We start from the raw sequence: 20,396 nt of genomic DNA, 5'->3' as shown, positions 1-20,396 counted from the left end.
GGGGAAGGGTAAGCTGGGACGAAGTGAGAGAGTGGCATGGGCTTATATATACTACCAAATGTAAAATAGATAGCTAGTGGGAAGCAGCTGCATAGCACAGGGAGATCAGCTCGGTGCTCTGTGACCACCTAGAGGGGTGGGATAGGGAGGGTGGGAGGGAGACGCAAGAGGGAGGAGATATAGGGATATGCGTATATGTATAGCTGATTCACTTTGTTATAAAGCAGAAACTAACACACCATTGTAAAGCAATTATACTCCAATAAAGATGTTAAAAATAAATGGATGAATTGATGTCTCCACAGTCTGTTTTAGCTCTAAAGTACAAGGGTAAGAAATCTGTGGTCATAAACCACATAGTGATTGCTCTCCTTATCCCTGCATTTCTTCCTCCATCCCTCCCACATTCTTAGTCTCATAATTTAAGTTCCCTTCCCATGCAATTTCTTTTTAAAGGTATTGTGATGACTTAAAGGTCAAGCAGGTTTAAATTTATTAATTTTTTTACAAGTTAACAAGGATATCAGTGTTTCCTTGGAACACTGTATAAATGAATTATTAAAAGCACAGTAAGTATCAGATACTTCTTAATGAAACATGCTTTATTTTCAAACTAAAAGATTATTTAAGGAATGTATTCTTTTTTACTGGGAAAACACATCAAAAATCTAACCAAGCGTAGACTGTATTTTACATGGTCTGTTTGTTTTTTATGAAATATGCACAACTTCTTTGGGTAAATATACCTCCTTAAAAGGCAACTTTGTTGCCCCAGCTAATTATGCATGTTCTAGATGTATTACTTGGAATTTAAATAAATATATAAAACACACGAATATATATTTGCTTTGGATGATTGATTCTCTCGGCCAGCTCCTTCTCTGAGCTAGAATCAACATTCCCATCTACTAGCATCCCTTCAATGCCCCATTGCCAGTAACAGCCTTGTGTATCATGTGATGAAAGATGATTTCTTTGGGAGAGGAGTGCTTAGAAATATGATACAAATAAACACCAGGAATAGCAAATTAGTACATTTCTTCCTAAGCCTTACAAAAGCTGAATTCAGTTTCCCTATAAAAATATGCTTCCCTAATCCAGTTTCCAGACTGCTAATGCTACTCATTAAAATCTAATATTTAAATGTCAGCTAAGAATTTAGGATTATCAGTCAACAGGAAATCAGTCTACTCCTGATATACAGATAAAATGTCTTTTCTTTGGCCTGAATTATTTTTGTGAGGTGGCAGGTGGGGGAAGGTAGGAAACAAACAAACCTTATTTCGAGGAGTCCCTAATAATCACCAAACTTCCCAAGGAGTCCATGGCACAAAAATGGTTAAGACTTTCTGTCCGAAAGAAACCCTCAGAATGTGTTCAGGAGACAATATAACAATACTCACAGTCTTGATTTTTAATAGCAAAAAACTACAAACAACCTAAAAGTCCATTAAAAGAAGAATAGATGAAAAAATCATGGAATATCTACACAATGGAATACTATATAACTAAAATAGATGAACAACAGTTACCCATATGAATGAATCTCACATACAATGCTGAGCAAAAGAAGAAAGACACTTAAACACAAATGCATTGATTCCATTTATAAATTTCAAAACCACGCAAAACTAAAACCATATATTTTTAGGTATCCAAATAAATGCATAATCATAGGGAAGAGCAAAAACTTTTTAGCCATACAATTCTGAATCAATAGTTTGCTTTGGGGAGGAGGGAGGAGCAGATAGGTAGCTTTAGAAGGTATAGGTACTAGGGTATTGGTAGTGTTATAATTCTTAAGCTGACTGGTGAGTGTCCTGGTGGTCACTGTATTATTACTCTTTATACCTTGTACATGTCATTACTGTTTACCTATTCAATATTTAATATGCAATTAAAAATTTTTAAAGGGAATTCCCTGGTGGTCCAGTGGTTAGGACTTCACACTTCCTCTGCAAGGGGCACAGGTTCGATCCCTGGTCAGGGGACTAAGATCCTGCAAGCCGTGTGGTGTGGCCAAAAAAAAAATTTTTTTCTTAAATACAATAATTTTTGGCTGGGAGTTCATTAACCCTGGCCTAGTGATCCTCCCTCACGTGACCATATCATTCTGTTCCAATCATGCAAAGAACCAGTGATAGCCAATGTCACTTAGTATTATGAAATGACAACCTCAAAATCAAGAATAAAGTCAAACTGAAGACGTTTCTTAGTTTAGTAATAATAAGCAAAAAAGATGATAATAAAACATATACAAACTGCTAGAGGAAACTAACATTTATTGACTATCTCTTACATGCTAAATAAAATTACTTTAATGCTGTTAATATCCATAGAATATTAAGGAAAGATGCAATCAGCAGAGATCAGGCCCTGAACAACTTAGGTGTTCCCTCTTCACCCTCTGCCTGTAGCCCAAAGATGGCTCTGCTTCTAATACCATCCCTTTTCAAGTAGGAAGACTTCGTTGCCCAGCAGAACATTTCACTGGAAAAAAGAATATTCATTCATTTAAAACTATTTATTGAATGCCTTTCTAATATATTACTCAAATTTGAGAAATAATTTTTTGAAGTAGCACACCAAAATATTTGTGGTGGTGGTCTTGAGTATGGGGATTATGGACAATTTTACAATGATGAACATGTATTGCTTTATGATAAGAAACAAAACTCAATAAACTAAAAAAAATCCCCATAAAACAAGACCAAAAACCACTTCCTTGTCTAAGCTTAGCATGGAGGTCTGTTTTTTCCCTTTACTAGGTGAGGTATCATCTCAGAGAACAGATTTAAAAGGATAACTTTGACATCTATAGGAATTTAGTAATGGATATTGCTAGAAAATGAAACTACCTGAAAAAAATTTTAATTACAGGTAAAAGGAAAAGAGTCAGAAATACAGCTCTGAACTTCTTTGACATAAGTAAACAAACCCTGAAAAGAAGACAACTTATTTTTATGGGAGGGGATAAAAGTAAGGGGCAAAGAAATAACTGAGATATTTGAAACCTAGAAAATCAATCTTTTCTTGATATTAGAAGGGTCTACAGTCATTAGTTAGAGACAGAATATGGAGAAGAGCAGAGAATAGAACTGGATGTACAAAGGCAAGGAGCATGCTTAACTAATTAACATTTTAGAAGAAGCAGCTATGAGAAGTGACAAGTGTGAAAACCCAGATATGATCAACCTGGACTTCTGTAAGGTTTGAGATACAGTATCAGACAAGGATTCATAAATATAATTACTGCTGCTGTTGAAATGCTAGCACACTAAGAACTCTATGCTAAGCGTAGAGAATAAAAGGATGTTGATTTGGAATCACAGAGAGAAACACATCTACATTAGATTTGATTGTCTGGCATATTTATACCTGTAAAAGTACAAATACTCATGAAAGTGAGCTGAGATCTACATAAAGAAGAGAGTTTGCAATTAAAAATTTTTTAGAAAAGTTAAGGCTTAAAAGAGAAGAGCAGCAAAAGAATAGACATATAAATCTATGGAAAAGAATACAATTTAGAAATAGACCCACATATAGTAAATTGGTTTTCGACAAACATACTAAGGTCACTGAAGGTGAGGAGGACAGTTTTCCCAACAAATGGTGCTGCAACAGCTGGGTATTCACATGGAAAAATATAAACCTCAATCTGTATTTCACGCCATATACAAAAATTAACTCAAAATGGATCAGAGATACAAATAAAAGCTAAAACCAGAATATTTCTAAAATAAAATATCCCTAAAACTCTAGGGATTGGCAAACATTTCTTAGGACACAAAAAGCACTAACCATAAAGAAAAAATTGATAAACTGAACTTCATTAAAATTGAAACTTCTGCTATTAAAATACATGATTAAGAAAATGAAATGACAGTGCACAGATTGGGAGAAAGTATTTCCAATGCCTATATCTGACAAAGGACTTGTATCCAGAATATATAAAGAACTCTTACAACTCAATACCAATTAAAAAAATGGACCTAAGATTTGAACTTCACAGAAGAAAGCATGAATGGCCAATAAATCCATGAAAAGATACTCCATACTATTAGTCATCAGGTAGCTGGAAATTATGATCACCATGAGATTACCACCAATACACCCATGGGAATGGGTAAAGGTAAAAAGACTGACAATACTAAGCAGTGGTGAGGATGTGAGGCACATGAAACTCTCAAGCTAATGGTAAGGCAGATGGTATAATCACTTTGGAAAACAGCTTGGCAGTTTCTTATAAAGTTAAACAAGCATCTTCCACGCGATCCAGTAATTCTACTTCTGGGTATTTACTCAAGGAAAATAAAAACATATGTCTATACAGAGACTTGTACAGAGACTTGGATATACTCATCCAACAGAATGCTAAGGAGCAAAAATGAAACAAATTACTAATACATGTAACAATATGGATAAATTCCAAAAATATATGCTGAGTAAAACAAGGAAACAACAAAGAGTACATACCTAGGTTCATTTATATGAAATTCTAGAAAAGGGAAACCTAATTTATGGTGACAGAGAACTGATCAGTGGCTGCCTAGAGCCAGGGATGGATGGGAACTGACTGCAGAGAAGCAGGAGGGAGCTTCTTGGGGGTGAAGGTAACGTTCTATATGTTGACTGTGGTGGTGGTTATATGGTTGAACACATATGTCAAGACTCATCAAACTCCACACTTTACATGGGTGTATTTTACTGTATGTAAATTATATCTTAATGTTATTTTCCTTTAAATTGCTTTTGTAGGTTGGAGAGGTCATCTTTGTATGTCAAGTAGCAGTGGAGCACACAGGAAGGGTTTGACAAATATCTGTTGAGCTTTTGAACCTGTTTAGAAAGGGAATGCCTAAATATATACAAGGACTCTGGTAGAGTTTTCTTCCCAGCAAGAGCCTAGAGCAGGAGTCAGCAAACTACATACAGCCTGTAGGCCAAATTTGGCCCACCACCTGCATGGCCCATAAGCTAAGAACGATTTTTACATTTTTAAATGGTTGAAAAAAATCAAGGGAAGAATAGGATTTTGTAACCTGTGAACATGATACGAAATCCAATTTTCAGTGTCCATAAGTAAAGTTTTTTGGGGACACAGCCACGTTCATTTATTTACATATTGTTTATGGCTGCTTTTGTGCTGTCTTGACAGATTTGAGTATTTGTGACAGAGACCATATGGCCCGCAAGGGCTAAAATGTTGCTTACCTGGCCCATTACAGAAAAAGTTTGCTGATCCCTGCCCTAGTATAGAGCCTCTTCCCATCATCCTCCACTAATGAAATTACCAGGTTAAGTTCTTGACCCTTTTACTTACCCTGTGATGGAGTAGACATAACAAAGTCTTTGAAGTAATACAAATCTAAGTTCAAATTTTATCTACTACTTAACTACTTCTATTACTTGGGTAAATTTTTAACGCTTTCAGTTTTTATATTTGTCACTTGAGGAGTAGGGAAGACAATACATATCTCAGAGGACTGCTCAAAGGATTATATGAAATAATGTGAATAAAATACATATTGTCTGGCAGTTAACAGACATCATAAATATTAGTTCATATTGTTCTTCTAAATGAGCCATTTAAGAACAGTGGGTTGTCAAATGGGGCAGAGGAAGAAAAAGAATCTGATCACCCACCAGAAGTTACTGTTCCCTACTTTGCCTCAGTTCTACTCTGGCAGAAGTTAGTTATCAACCTTCCTTTACATTTTTTTTAAGCTCTTAATGCCTGTTTCTATACTTAATATAAATGCAATCCCGTATTATGTGCTCTTTTTGTGTCTGGCTCCAACCTTAGGTTTGTGGGATTCACAATATTGTTGTGAATATACTGTTGCATAAAGGTGTAGATCATTCATTACCCTTGCCCTATTCATTGTGAAATACATTTTATTTCATTGTGAAACTTTACTTTTTAAAATAACGTTAAAGTTTAGCATTCTGATCAAAAAGACTAAAATACCTAGGAATAAACCTACCTCAGGATGCAAAAGACCCGTACTCTGAACACTAAGATGCTGATGAAAGAAATCGAAGATGACACAAACAGAAGGAAAGATATATCATGTTCTTGGATTGCTTAGAGGAATCAATATTGTCAAAATGACTATACTACCCAAGGCAACCTTCAGATTCAATGCAATCCCTATCAAACTACCAATGTCATTTTTCATAGAGCTAGAACAAAAAATTTTTAAACTTGTATGGACATATAAAAGACCCCGAATAGGGCTTCCCTGGTACCAAAAAAAAAAAAAAGACCCCAAATAGACAAAGCAATCTTTTTTTTTTTTTCCTGTGGTACGCGGGCCTCTCACTGTTGTGGCCTCTCTCGTTGTGGAGCACAGGTTCCGGATGCGCAGGCTCAGCGGCCATGGCTCATGGGCTCAGCCGCTCTGCGGCATGTGGGATCTTCCCTGTCCGGGGCACGAACCCGTGTCCCCTGCATCGGCAGGCGGACTCTCAACCACTGTGCCACCAGGGAAGCCCCAGACAAAGCAATCTTGAGAAAGAAAAATGGAGCTGGAGGAATCAGGTTTCCTGACTTCAGACTATACTACAAAGCTACAGTCATCAAAACAATATGGTACTGGCACAAAAACAGATGTTTAGATCAATGGAACAGTATAGAAAGACCAGAAATAAACCCACGCACCTATGGTCAATTAATCTAAACAAAGGAGGTACAAATACACAATGGAGAAAAAACAGTCTCTTCAATAAATGGTGCTGGGAAAACTGGACAACTATATGTAAAAGAATGAAATTAGAACATTTTCTAACACCATACATAAAAATAAACTCAAAATGGATTAAAGACCTAAATGTAAGGCCAGATACTATAAAACTCCTAGAGGAAAACATAAGCAGAACACTCTTTGACATAAATTGTAGCAATATTTTTTTGGATCCGTCTCCTAGAGGAATGGAAATAAAAACAAAATACACAAATGGGACCTAATTAAACTGAAAAGCTTTTGCACAGCAAAGGAAACCATAAACAAAATGAAAAGACAACCCACAGATAGGAGAAAATATTTGCAGTTATGCAACTTATAAGGGATTAGTCTCCAAAATGTACAAACAGCCATGCAGCTCAATATCAAGAAGGAAACAACCCAATCAGAAAATGGGGAGAAGATCTAAATAGACATTTCTCCAAGGAAGACACATGTGCTTCTCCAAGAAGCACATGAAAAGATGCTCAACATCACTAATTATTAGAGAAATGCAAATCAAAAGTACAATGAGGTTATCATCTCACACCAGTCAGAATGGCCATCATCAAAAAGTCTACAAACAATAAATGCTGGAGAGGATGTAGAGAAAAAGGAACCCTCCTACACTGTTGGTGAGAATGTAAATTGGTACAGCCACTATGGAGAACAGTATGGAGGTCCCTTTAAAAACTAAAAATAGAGCTACCATATGATCCAGCAATCCCAGCCCTGGGCATATATCTGGAGAAAAACATAATCCGATCAGATACAAGCACCCCAATGTTCACTGCAGCACTATTTACAATAGAAACAACCTAAATGTCCATCGACAGATGAATGGTAAAGAAGATGTGGGACATATATACAATGGAATATTACTCAGTCATAAAAAAGAATGAAATAATGCCATTTGCAGCAACATGGATGGACCTAGAGATTATCATACTAAGTGAAATAAGACAGAGAAAGAAAAATATCATATGATATCACTAATATGTGGAATCTTAAAAATTGATACAAATGAACTTATTTTCAAAAAGTAGAAACAGACTCACAGAATCAGAAAATAAACTTATGGTTACCAAAGGGGAAGGACAAATTAGGAGGTTGGGATTAACATATACACACTACTATATATAAAATAGATAATCAACAAGGACTACTGTATAGCACAGGGAACTCTACTCAATATTCTAATAACATCTATGGGGAAAAAATCTGAAAAAGAATAGATATATGTAAATGTATAATTGAATCACTTTGTTGTACACCTGAAACTAAAATAATATTGTAAATCAAGTATACTCCAAAATCAAAATTTTAAAAAATCCATTAAAAATAATAAAGTTTAGCATTCTGTTTAAGTGGTTAAGATGTTTAAAAAACCTACTGTTAAGTAGTCATTTATAGAATATTTTGTTTGTACTTGTTAAACATGTAATATTATGTTTTTAAAAAGCATCATCTTCAAATTGTTTTATGTATATGTTTCACCTCTCCATCAGATTTATTCTCTCTTTTAGATGAGAAATCTTGTCAAATATTTGCCCTATCACCCAAACAAAGTACACTCAATATATCTGGAATCCAATTTAACAAATATTTATCTTTATCTAACATAGAAAACACTGTGATAAGCTTTCTGGAGCATTTAGAGAAGAATAAGACACGGTTATTGCTTTCAGTGAGATCAGAATCTAAATGAAGAAATATAATTGAAATGCCAAAAATAATCCAAGAATAATATAAAGCTGAATATTCATTTTATAAATATTTACTGTACCAGGCAGGGGCTGAATGCTGAGTCTAAGATGATGAATAAAACATAATCCCTGAATGCGCCTGAACTGGCAACACAGTCTGCTGTCCTCTGGGAGAAAAACGGAAGAGATCTTCAGCAGAGCTGGAAAGTAACACCACAGGGAACCTAAACTGAAGTTCTCCAGAGCACTTCCCAAAGCAGATGACTCACGGAGGTCGATTATTAACCAAAGATTCTCAGAGCAAAGAGATGAGCCCACAAAGTAGACAGCTTCCACCTAAGACCAGCAAAGTAACAGTTATGGTTACAGATAAAAGAATGGTTTTGGACTTTCTTTTGGCCAACCAGAACCATTGCCAACACTTCATATTATACCTGAATTAATGTTACAGATGAAATAAAACAATCTGTATCTAAGCTAAAAGAAAAGGCAGTCTGGCTACCTAGGGAATCATTAGGACATGTTTTCTTGGTTAGGCCTGAAAAATCTTACGTTATGGTAGTGAAATATATTCCACTCCCTTCTTACAATACTTCTAATTATTCTTTATCTCACACTTAATGTTTATTGTCCAGTGTCTCAAATGTTTCAACCCAGCCACTGTCCCATCAGATGTTTCAATAAATAATTCAAAGACCCCTCCTCCCAAAAGGAATTACACTGATGGACTCAAACTGAAAATCAGATACCCCATCTTCAAGAAGAATCAACAACAGAGGTGAAGGTCTGGACAATCCTTAACGAAATCCTGCAGCTTTGACTGAGTGAGGAACAAGAGTGGAGACTGAGAAAGTAAGAAGTTCCCACACTCCCAGGAAAAGACTGATCTTTAGCCATGGTAACAAGAAGCCACCAGAACTGATTTTAAATTCATTCAATCAATAAACAACTTGCCGTACTGAATGCATTTAGAAGGCAGCCGATCAATGATAGTCCTTGCTTCTGAAGTAGGCAATTAGGAACAAATCCGGTCTAATAAATACACCTCTGAGGAGCAACTAACAACAGTAGTCACACCCAAGTATCCACATCTCTACAGATGACATAGGCCTACTCAAGCTTTTGAATATCTGCCCATCCCTGAACTCCAGGCATCCCTAAAACCCTACAAATGATCAGTAATTTGCGCTGCTTGGAGAGATTTCCCCTGATCCTTTACAACAGTGAGCAATAAATTCAATTTTGTTTATTTACTTTGGATATTGAATGACGGTCTCATCATCTTTTGACACCCTTTAAACACCCCTTTTAATAAATGCAAAAATCTTTAGAGACCTTTTGCTTTTACACATTTCCCTAGATGGTACAAAAAAATCACAACTTAGGTTAGCCTTGTTACGCGGAACTAACACAGACATTTAGCTTTAAAATAAAAAAGAAGTATGGAGCTAAACGTCTATTTTTTTAAATAGCAAAAAAATTTAAATTATCGAATCATTCAAGTCAGTATTTTCTGGCTGAATATTCTGGGGTCACAATCAACCAAGATTTTATTCTGGCAAATTTCTTGAAAAATAGTTTTTATGCTTTCCAAGTAAGTGCTTTCACATAGCTGTGTTATAAGATTTTTTTTTTTTTTTCCCAGATGATGTGAAAATTCCTCTAAGTCACGTCTGCAATTGCAGCAGAACTCGGAGCACAGGCAGTAACATCCTAACCAGCACGCTAGAAAAAGAGGACTCGGCTTCCCTGGTCCTAACTGCGTCCTTGTCAGGCTTGACAGGATGGAAGAAAGCTCCCTTTCTGAATGCCTTGCTCCACAGGGCTCTGGCATGCCGTGCCTCCAATGAGGCAGGCAATCATTTCATCTTCTGTGCTTACTGGCCTGGAGCCCAATCATACCTGTCCAGAGAACTAATCATAAATATGGATTTAGGAAAGTGTATCAATTTTAAGACCCTACAACCTAAGCTATAATAGCATAACACACTATTGTATCACAAAAAGACAATCCCAGGGCTAAAAAGGAATCTCAAAAAATCACCTGTTTCAACTTCCTTCCTTCACCATATTAATCAACTCCCAAAGTTAAAGTAGCTATTTTTACAACTAGAAAAAAAATTCTTAGAACTGTAGGTCCTCCCTTTACATTTCCTTTATCATTCTCTTCACACTTTCCATTCAATCCAAGCTGACAGACAGAAACCAATTAAGAGACAGAGGCAGAACAGTCACAGAAAGAATAAAGAGATCCTTACTTTCCCGTTGGAATCTGGTGGACTTAAATCCTGAGAAATGAGGAAAAAATGTGAGTGAAGTCAGGCAACCTGTTAAAATTTCCTGGTCGCTTAGCTCTTTCCTTTGAGATGCCATCCGGGAATAGGATTTGACTCAATGTCGTAATAAAAGAAAAGACATAACCACACCATTTAATAGGGGCCTACTATGTGCCAGGTATTACACCTGCTGTGCAAAGAGGAATCATTATCCTCATTTTACAGGCAAGAACAATAAGACCCCCCAAGGAATTAAGTAACTTGCCCAAGGCTAAGCCAATTAACTGGCTCAGCTATTGGGTGGGTATCCTGGGATTCCAATTATGGCCACATTACCACCATATGTCTACATTTTCCTTACATAGAAGAATGACTCCAAGGATTGAGTCGAGTATTAGAATCATGGTAGAGACTCAATGCTAGATTCCACAGGATCTGACCCACTCAGTGATACCCTAAGAGACTCACTGCGCCAGTAATCCACAGCTATTAGAGATGATGATATTAAAATGATAAGACAATAACAGCACCTTACATGCATTATCTCATTTCATCCTTATAACAACCCACAAAGCAGGTCTATTCGTAGCCTCTTTTTACAGCTGAGAAAACAGACGAGAGATTACCTTGATCAAGGTGACACAGGCAGTGAGTGGTGGCAGTGAGTGGTGGAAATCAAAGCTCAAGCCCTTCCACATTATATGACACTGCATCAGAGGAATGTGTCAGATCTCTCAAGTTTGTTGGGAGTGGGAAAAATGTTGAAAATCATCGTTCTATAGAATAAAATGAACTCTTCAGTCTGGTCTGCAAGACCCTTCATGATCTTGTCACAATCTGTAGTTTTCAACCTTATTTTCTATCACTCCCTTTCATAAACCCTATGCTCCGGAAATTTTCTTAGTATTTCTGTAAATACCCTGAGTCTTCTCAGTTACTTAATGCTACTTCCTTTCTGCTGAAGTGGCATTTTCTGTGGATTCCACAAAACAAAATTTTATCCGTTATAAAGGTTCCCTCCCTCCCTAGAAATATACTCTCCCACTACTGAACTTCCGTAGCACTTAGTCCTTCTCTCAGGACCTATTCACGTCCTTGACTGGACTCCTACTTGACTTCAGTAGGCACAGATTCCATATAAACTCTGTGGAACGAATGCAATTTGGAGGCAGAACACCTGGCTGGAAGAAATATGAAGATCTAATGAAACCAGAGAGAAGAGGCAGCTTTAAGCCTCCAAGAACTGCCATCCTGAAAACTATGACCCTCCCTAAGAGCAAAACAAAATGTCAAACTTGTTCTTGTAAAACACAATTGGTTAGGATTGTAGACTGGATCTGGACTCCGTCTTGCTGAGTGGACCTGGACCAGCTACTCAACTTCTCTCCAGGTCGAGTGCCTCATGTGTAAGTGGGAACTAATAGTATAACTTACCTCATTGGGCTGTGTTAAGTACTCAGTGAGTTCATACATGTAAAGTACCTAGAACAGTGCATGGCTCAGAATGAATGCTATATAAATATTTGCTATCACCATTTTGGAAACTCTTAAATATATATACTGAAAAAGTGGCTCAGAACACCAAACCTCAAGAAGGGATCTGTCAGAGACGGAAAATTTTCAGAATGAACAATTTAGGGGATAAGGAGATAAGCCGGCTTTTAATATAAGAGAGCCAGTACTCTTTTCCTCTCAAAAGTTGCAGATCAAGAGGAGATAAAGCTGAACACTATAAAATAACAAAAGTCAAATTATGGCAGAAAGAGGCAAATACAGACTTCCAGGTAAAATACAGAGATATTAGAACACAGAGGGCACCCAGGAACCTGAAAGAGACTGTTTTAGGCTGAACAAATGTAAAAATAGATAGCTTCTAACTTAAAAAGACTAATTCAAAATTAGCTGTTCGGACTTGAAATACAATTTTTAAGGAAAACAACATTTTATGTATTGCCTGGGTTCTCTGGCTAACCCATAAAAGCCAATTTAACTTAATATTACCTTAGCAGCAATTATAGATTTTAATATTAAAGACTGTTTTAGTTGCCAAATAATGTTAATATTAGCATATACATTATTAATTATGTACAACAATGCTTTGTAACAAATCATCTTTACTGTAGGAGTGGGAATTCACAAAGTCAACTATTAGAAATGCAGGAAGGGATCTGAGTGATAGCTAGGGCCACTCTACTTCCTGGTTTGCCCCGGATAGTCATGGTATGCTTGTGACTCTAATCATAATTATTAACAGCTCCCTTTCATTCTCAAAAGTGTCCTGGTTTGGACTAAAATTATATGGTTACCTTAGTGTTAGTATCTTCACCCTTGTGTTACAAGTGAGGAAACCAAGCCACAGAGCAGGGCTGTGACTTAGACAAACTTAGGGACTTAGGAAGGGACCAGACTTAGAACCCAGAAATATCTAGGAGTCTTCCTATTACACTGCCTGGACTCACCAGTAACAAGGTAATGGCAATGACTGAGATGGGCAGGATTTGGACACCAGCAATACACATGAGATATAAAGTCTATGCGAGCAAGGCTCTCCCCATCCTGGAGGAACTTTACAGGGTCAGATGCTGAGGGCTGAGAGATTTAGGGGATCTTTGTGTACCTAAGCCTGGCCTAGTTCTCTGTGCACTTGCGGCTTCTTGTCCACCACCCCTACTGATGTGGGAAAGATTATGAGAGAAATAAATTAGTTTTGGACATGTTAAATTTGAAACAACATTTCAACATTTAACTGGAGATGTAGAATAGGAAGCCAGACTGGAGATATCAGTTTGGGAGTTAGCAATGAAAGGGTGGTATCTGAAGCTTAGGGCACTCATGAGAAGAGCAGGAAAAAGAGTCCTGCAGTAAAGAACAGGGGTCAAAAGGAAGGTGAAGGGTGAGGAGATGAAAAAGGCCTTAGGACACTGAATAACCAGCTCCAATAATGAGAGGAAGACAAAAATAATGTCTACAACAATAATGATGATAAACTGCAGCTACTACCATTACTGGAAACTTTTTACGTTCCAGCAACTTTACCAAGTACTTTATATACATTAGCTTAGTTCTCATTACTATCCTCTGAGGTAGGGAAAAAAATAAGGCCAGAGATGTTAGGAAACTTGACTGAAGCCACAAAATAAGCAGCAGAGCAGAAATTCAGACTCAGCTCTGCCTCTAAAGAGCTCTGTGATCTTTCTACAATGTTCTGCATATTGGATCTTATCTTCCCTCTTTTCCACTTTGTCCTTTGTATGTGATGATTTATAAGGCTTATAAATATTTTTCTTCTGTGAAAACATTTATTTGTATGTCTTTGTAGTTAAAATAATGACACTGAGTCATTGTGAATGTGACTTCAGAACTAAGATGTTGCCAATGCTTCTGTTAGCAAGTACGTGGACCATATTTCTGCCCCAAGCATGTTCTACTAGATGAGAAATGGAAGCTGTTTGCTCTTAATTTGCACTATTTGTGCTGTGGGTGTGTTCATGGTACAAACATAGGTTTCAAAACAACCACGAACTATTATTTATAAAACAGAAACACTTCTTAGGAAATTCATATTCAATACCCAGATTATTAATTTTATTATGAGGGTCACTCATTTGCTCATTTAAGTTTGGCTTGGGCTTTGCTGACAATAATTTTTCTTAAGAACACGAACTTGTTGGGAAATGTTAAGATGGTGCAATTTGCACATAAGTATAAAATGAAAAAACAAACACTGCCTACTGAAAGGCAGTAATAAAAACTAAGGAGACTTCTGCTTTCAAAATTATATTAGTAAGAAGTATAAGTATTACTATTTTGCTAAGAGCAGTTTCATATTTATTGATATTAATTCAAGTTTCTCATCAGCTACAGTATATATTCTGATCCTCCCCTCCAAAAAAAAAAAAAAACCTATTAAAGCACTTTTAAACAATGAAATCCAGGCATAAGCACAAAGTGTGATTCTGAAGTTACACAGGAAGATGCTTATAACTTACTGTTATAAGGAGGTAAGTCTTATTTAGGCTCCTCTCTAATTATTTTTTGCATTTAAGTCTCATCTCCCACAGCCAAGAGAAGATCCTAAAGGGCAGGGACAATATCTTCTATTTCTTTTGTACAGAGACTAGCAAGATGATGTGCACTATACAGTTGACAAAATCCCGATATTCATATTTTTAATTTTACGAAATGAGAATTTGTCATTCCACCATTTAAGGGAACCACTTTGTCTCTCCCAATTAAAAAACAGATACAGCCAGGTTTTCCACAAGCTTTCACATGAATTTCCCATGGAATTTGGTGCTGCTAGAAGTTTAGAAAAGTTCTTAGTAAACTAATTTTCTATATGAAACAATCAGTGCCTAAAAGAGGGAATTAAAATTTTCATTTAGAAGTGTTTTTGAGTCATTCTTTATGAATTATATTAACGAACACTATGTTGGAATTTAGTAGGCCTCTAGGGCTAGAAAAGTCTCATTTTTCTTTCCCACTGAAATAGTTTATAGCAGAAAAAAAATTAATATACTCCATACGTGCCTATCTTTTTGCCTTTTGTAGGTTATGTCATCCAAAGTTTAAGCTTTTATCTCTTCACAGACAAAGGAAGCATATTTAGCAATTCAAACACAAAGGAGAACTAGCAGAGGGTTTAAATTAAGTAGGGAAATGAACGACAATGTACTGCTCTTCCTTCTTTGCTCAAGAGATCATCAGTCTGCTTATTTGATTGATAGTTATCATTGTACCTTCTCAGGTTTATTATGCGGTCCAGGTACTATGTCCTTGAAAAAAACTGCAGGGAATAAGGCAAATAAAAGAATTAGAAACAGAAAACCCTGAGGAAGATATCAAAATTCCCTTCTGTACATCTTACTTTTTTTCCGGTACACGGGCCTCTCACTGTTGTGGCCTCTCCCATTGTGGAGCGCAGGCTCCGGACGTGCAGGCTCAGCGGCCATGGCTCACGGGCCCAGCCGCTCCGCGGCATGTGGGATCTTCCCAGACCGGGGCACAAACCCGTGTCCCCTGCACCGGCAGGCGGACTCTCTACCACTGTGCCACCAGGGAAGCCCCTTCTGTACATCTTAGAAGGAAGGCCAGCAAGGTCCATCACAGCCTGGAATTCCTTATTACGCTTTTGATATCACAAATTAACAGGTTTTGAGCAGTCAATAGAGCATCTGAATAAGAAAGACGTGAAGGCAGAGGAAATGACTGCTTAGAGAGAAAGAACCCAATCATCTCTAAGTTTGTAGAAGAAAGTCTACTCTGGTTCTGTGAAATCAAAGTTGTGGGTTCAGTGGGCTAATCTGTTGACACAGATGAAAAATTCTGTTCTAAAGCCAGTGACTGTACCCTTAGCCACAGCTAGCAGTCTCACAAATGCTGACTCATGGCACAGAAGGAAGAATGGGTGATCAGCATGGTCAGCTTGGTGCTGACCCATCCTTAATGCTGAAAAAAAAAACCCTTAAAATGCAGTGTGGTTGGTGGTGTACTAAATATGGATGCCTTTTGCACATTACTCCAGCCTTGACATATTCCAACTACTCTGACTGCTCTTGGGCACCGGGCAGGAACAGGAGGAAGAGTATAATCCGTCACACCTACTGACTGTGGTTCAGTGGACTTAATGACACAACAAAAACACATTTGTTATGTTCCTTCTAATTTCAAGACACATAATAAATACCTAAACAATGAAATGTGTGACATGTAAGCAGATTTTTAAATTTAAAAAATAGCTTCAAAAAACGGAGTCAGTGTGCACTTAAGATGAACAAGACATGAACTCGACTATTCTAAGTCTCAAACAATTTCAAACTCAAGTTTACTTTTTACTTTTCACTTTAAGTAAGAAATAGTCAGCTACAGGACCAAAATTAGGAAGTCAATATGCTCTGAAAGGGCTTCCCTAGTGGTGCCGTGGTTGAGAGTCCGCCTGCCGGTGCAGGGGACACGGGTTCGTGCCCCGGTCCGGGAAGATCCCACATGCCGCGGAGCGGCTGGGCCTGTGAGCCATGGCCGCTGAGCCTGCGCGTCCGGAGCCTGTGCTCCGCAACAGGAGAGGCCACGACAGTGAGAGGCCCGCGTACTGCAAAAAAAAAATGCTCTGAAAAACCTTAATTTAAAAAACTCCTTACTATGTAAAAATTCAAACATACACAAAAGTACACAGAATACTACACATTATCCCCACAGCAGTCTCACATTCCATCCTTCAGCTTCATCAATTTTCAACTCATTTCCAATTCCCTTTATCTAAAGCCAACCTTGCACTTTCCCTGGATATCAAGTCATGTCATCTCTAAACATTTCAGTAAATCCTTGTAATTTTGACTGAACCCTGATACAATTTGTGATATTTTGTGTTTTACTTTTCATTGCCTTTTATTTCCTTTCTTTTTTTTTTTAATTTTAAATACCTAGGTCAGTGAAAGAGAGAAAATTTGAGCAAGAGAAGAAAATTCAGATTTTTCAGTTTTTCTGGAATTTCTAGTACCTAAATACAGTTGTAAACTTTCTTCTTCCTGAAGGGGGTGACAGAGCTAGCAAGATACAGTCATTCAGTTTAACAAATACTAATTGAGCACTAGGAATGGGGCTGGGTGCTAGAGATTAAAAAAATGTGTAAAACAAAGACCCTTTCTCTAGAATGGGTGAGACAGACACAGGAACAGATTATGTTAATGTGAAGTAGAAAAGCTAGGATAATGGTATTCACAAGGTACCATGGGAACAGAGAATAAAGGCACCAAATTAGGTATTCAAGAAAGGCTTCCAGGAAGATGACATCTGAGTAAATGCAAAAATACTGCAAAGAACTGTCATGATGTCATTATAATAAATTCAATATAAAGTTTCTTCCAAATGGATTTCCTTCATTCAGTTGGCTGGGGAAATTAGGTGGTGTGGGGAAATTTCCTTAAAGAACATTAGTCTGGGAAGAGAGTGAAATATCAAGAATTCAAAAAACAACGACTCTATCATGTCTTGTGGAGAATATCAAAAGAAAAAAGTCTTGGTCTCTCCCCTCAAGGAGGTAGGAATCTAGGCGGAGAGAAATTAAACAGGCATTAGAAAATTTTACTATATAATATTCAATCAAAATATAGAGTCTAGTGATGGGAAGACTGGTGTGGACTGAAATATTTGAATAAGGGCTGGGACTTAAACCAAGGTTTTGAATATAAATTTAATCCACATCCAAAAAGGAAGTCAGTCAAGTAAAGGATATTAAAAGATGAGTCTTAAGTGGTGAAGGAGTCTTTGTCTTTAAAAAGTACATATTTAGGGACTTCCCTGGCAGTCCAGTGGTTGAGACTTCGTCTTCCAATGCTGAGGGTGCGGGTCGATCCCTTGTCGGAAAACTAAGATCCCACATGCCTCATGGCCAAAGAAACCCAAAAAAAACATAAAACAGAAGCAATATTGTAACAAATTCAATAAAGACTTTAAAAAATGGTCCACATCAAAAAGAAAAAAGTCTTAAAAAAAAAGTACTTATTTATTCTGTCCATCTTTGGACTGAGTGAAGTAGGCAGGGAAAGGTCAAGATTTTTTATCTCAACCTCAGTCTCTAAAGAGATGTGTGAATGTGTGTGCTCATGTATGTGTTATATATGTTAGTCTCAGAGCATGAAGATTTGATTTGACAATTTACAATCTCATTCTAAGCTATTGCATTGAAATAATGCACAATGTCAGGTGCAAAACCAAAGATCTACTCTGGCAGATTATCTGATTCTTAGGGAGAAAATAAAAACTAAAACCCATAAAAATGAAAGTTGTAAAAGACACATAAGAAAATTCAGTCAATACTATAAAATTAAAAAAAAATCCAACTGTTATTCAGAGATTAATGGCTCACCATTTACAATTCCATGTTAAAACAACAACAATAGTGTCAGCTAACACACATATAGCATCTACTATGAAGCAAGCTTTATGTAATTAATTCATTTAATCCTCAAAAGTGACTATGAGGTAGGTAACACTATAGATCTTCCTTGACTTATGATGAGGTTACATCCCAAAAAACCATGATAAGCTGAAAATACTGTAAGTCGAATATGCACTTAATACAACTACCCTACTGAATATTGTAGCTCAGCCTAGGCTGCCTTAAACATGCTCAGAACACTAACATTATCCTACAGTTAGATGGGCAAAACCATCTAACACAAAACCTATTTTATAATAAAGTGCTGAATAGCTCATGTAGTTTACTGAATCCTGTACTGAAAGTTAAAAACAGAATGGTTGGGTACAGAATGGTCTTAAGTGGATCGGTTTATCAGTTGGTTGCCCTCATGAGCACGTGGCTGACTGGGAGCTGTGGCTCGCTGCCACTGCCCAGCATCATAAGAGAGCATCATACCGAATATCACTAGCCCAGGAAACGATCAAAATTCAAAATTTGAACTACGGTTCCTACTGAATGCGTTATCGCTTTTGCACATCATAAAGTTGAAAAATCGTTAAGTCGGACTGTCTGTATCCCTCCCACTTTATAGAGGAGGTAACTGAGACACAGAGAGATTAATAATTACTCTCCTCAACTCTAGTTTTTCAAACTTTACTGGTCAGAATTTGGGTCAGAGGTTAACAGAAGACATATAGGAATACTGTGAGCATAAGGTTGAAATCTAATATTTTTATGAATTCAGAATAATTTCTTATATCCTTCATGAACTTAAGAGAAATGATGCATGATAGTATGTTGGCACAGAACCATAAACATAAACATCAAATCCATCCATGAAGTGAAGAGGGATAAGAAAATATATTTGAAATATTTGCTCTAAATAGGAACTTGCTCTAAAAATGGCATGCTTACAAACAGACCAAAGAATAGTCTCTTAAATATTTCCCATAGGATTGAGGAATGCATCTTTTTCATAATACTTACACACATGGAGAACATAAATTATAATAAATGGCCATATCATATGTAGCAATAAAGATAGCCAGTAGTAAAAATGCATTTGAAGTAACTGTTGTCCCTACTGAATAGTAGAAAAATATAACTCCCGAGGTGGAATTAGCTGCTTTTTCTTCCAAGCTCTGACAGCAAATTACGCGTAGCTATTCCCAGCGTTTATATTCTATTACAATATAATATAGTTATTTGTTCATGTAGTAGTCTTCCCTCCAGGCTGTGAGTCCTTGAGGATAGGGTCTGAATTTATTCATCCTGGGATTTAAAACCCATCCCTGCACCTAGTAGAATGAAGGTTTATTGAATGAATGAATGAATGATTTGATAAGTGACTTTTAACAAAATCTTGGGTGCTATAAAGCATTATAGAAAAGTTAAAAATATCAATTAAGTCATAAGCATTTTTGTTATTTTATGAGCGGATTCTTGTCTCCTCTGCCTGGCATTTAAAGCCTTTCTACATTGGCCCTAATCTACCTTCTTAACCTCATCTTCTCTTCTTTTAGTTATATCCTCTGTATGAATTACTTGCTCTTTCTGGCATAAGCTCTGTGCTTTCTCATCTCTATGCTTTTACTCAGTAACCTCCAAAAGTTTTAGCTTATGCAGCCCTTTCAATATAAATGAGTATACTTACGTAACACTGTGCTAACGTTTACTGTAAAGCGATCATAAAAATAGGAGAAAATAGACATTTTAAACAAATGAGGTAGACATATATAAATAGAAGTTTTAATCTTCTCTTTCTGCACAC

General features: G+C 36.9%; 1 protein-coding gene across 1 annotated transcript in view; it reads right to left on the bottom strand.

The window, feature by feature from the left end:
- Positions 1 to 20,396, bottom strand: part of SLC41A2 (solute carrier family 41 member 2) — a 136,140-nt gene that overhangs the window by 14,187 nt on the left and 101,557 nt on the right. The window lies entirely within an intron of this gene.

Source organism: Lagenorhynchus albirostris, chromosome 11, assembly GCF_949774975.1.
Source record: "Lagenorhynchus albirostris chromosome 11, mLagAlb1.1, whole genome shotgun sequence".
NCBI classification, from domain to species: domain Eukaryota; kingdom Metazoa; phylum Chordata; class Mammalia; order Artiodactyla; family Delphinidae; genus Lagenorhynchus; species Lagenorhynchus albirostris.
This window is presented reverse-complemented; position numbering and strand designations above follow the sequence as displayed.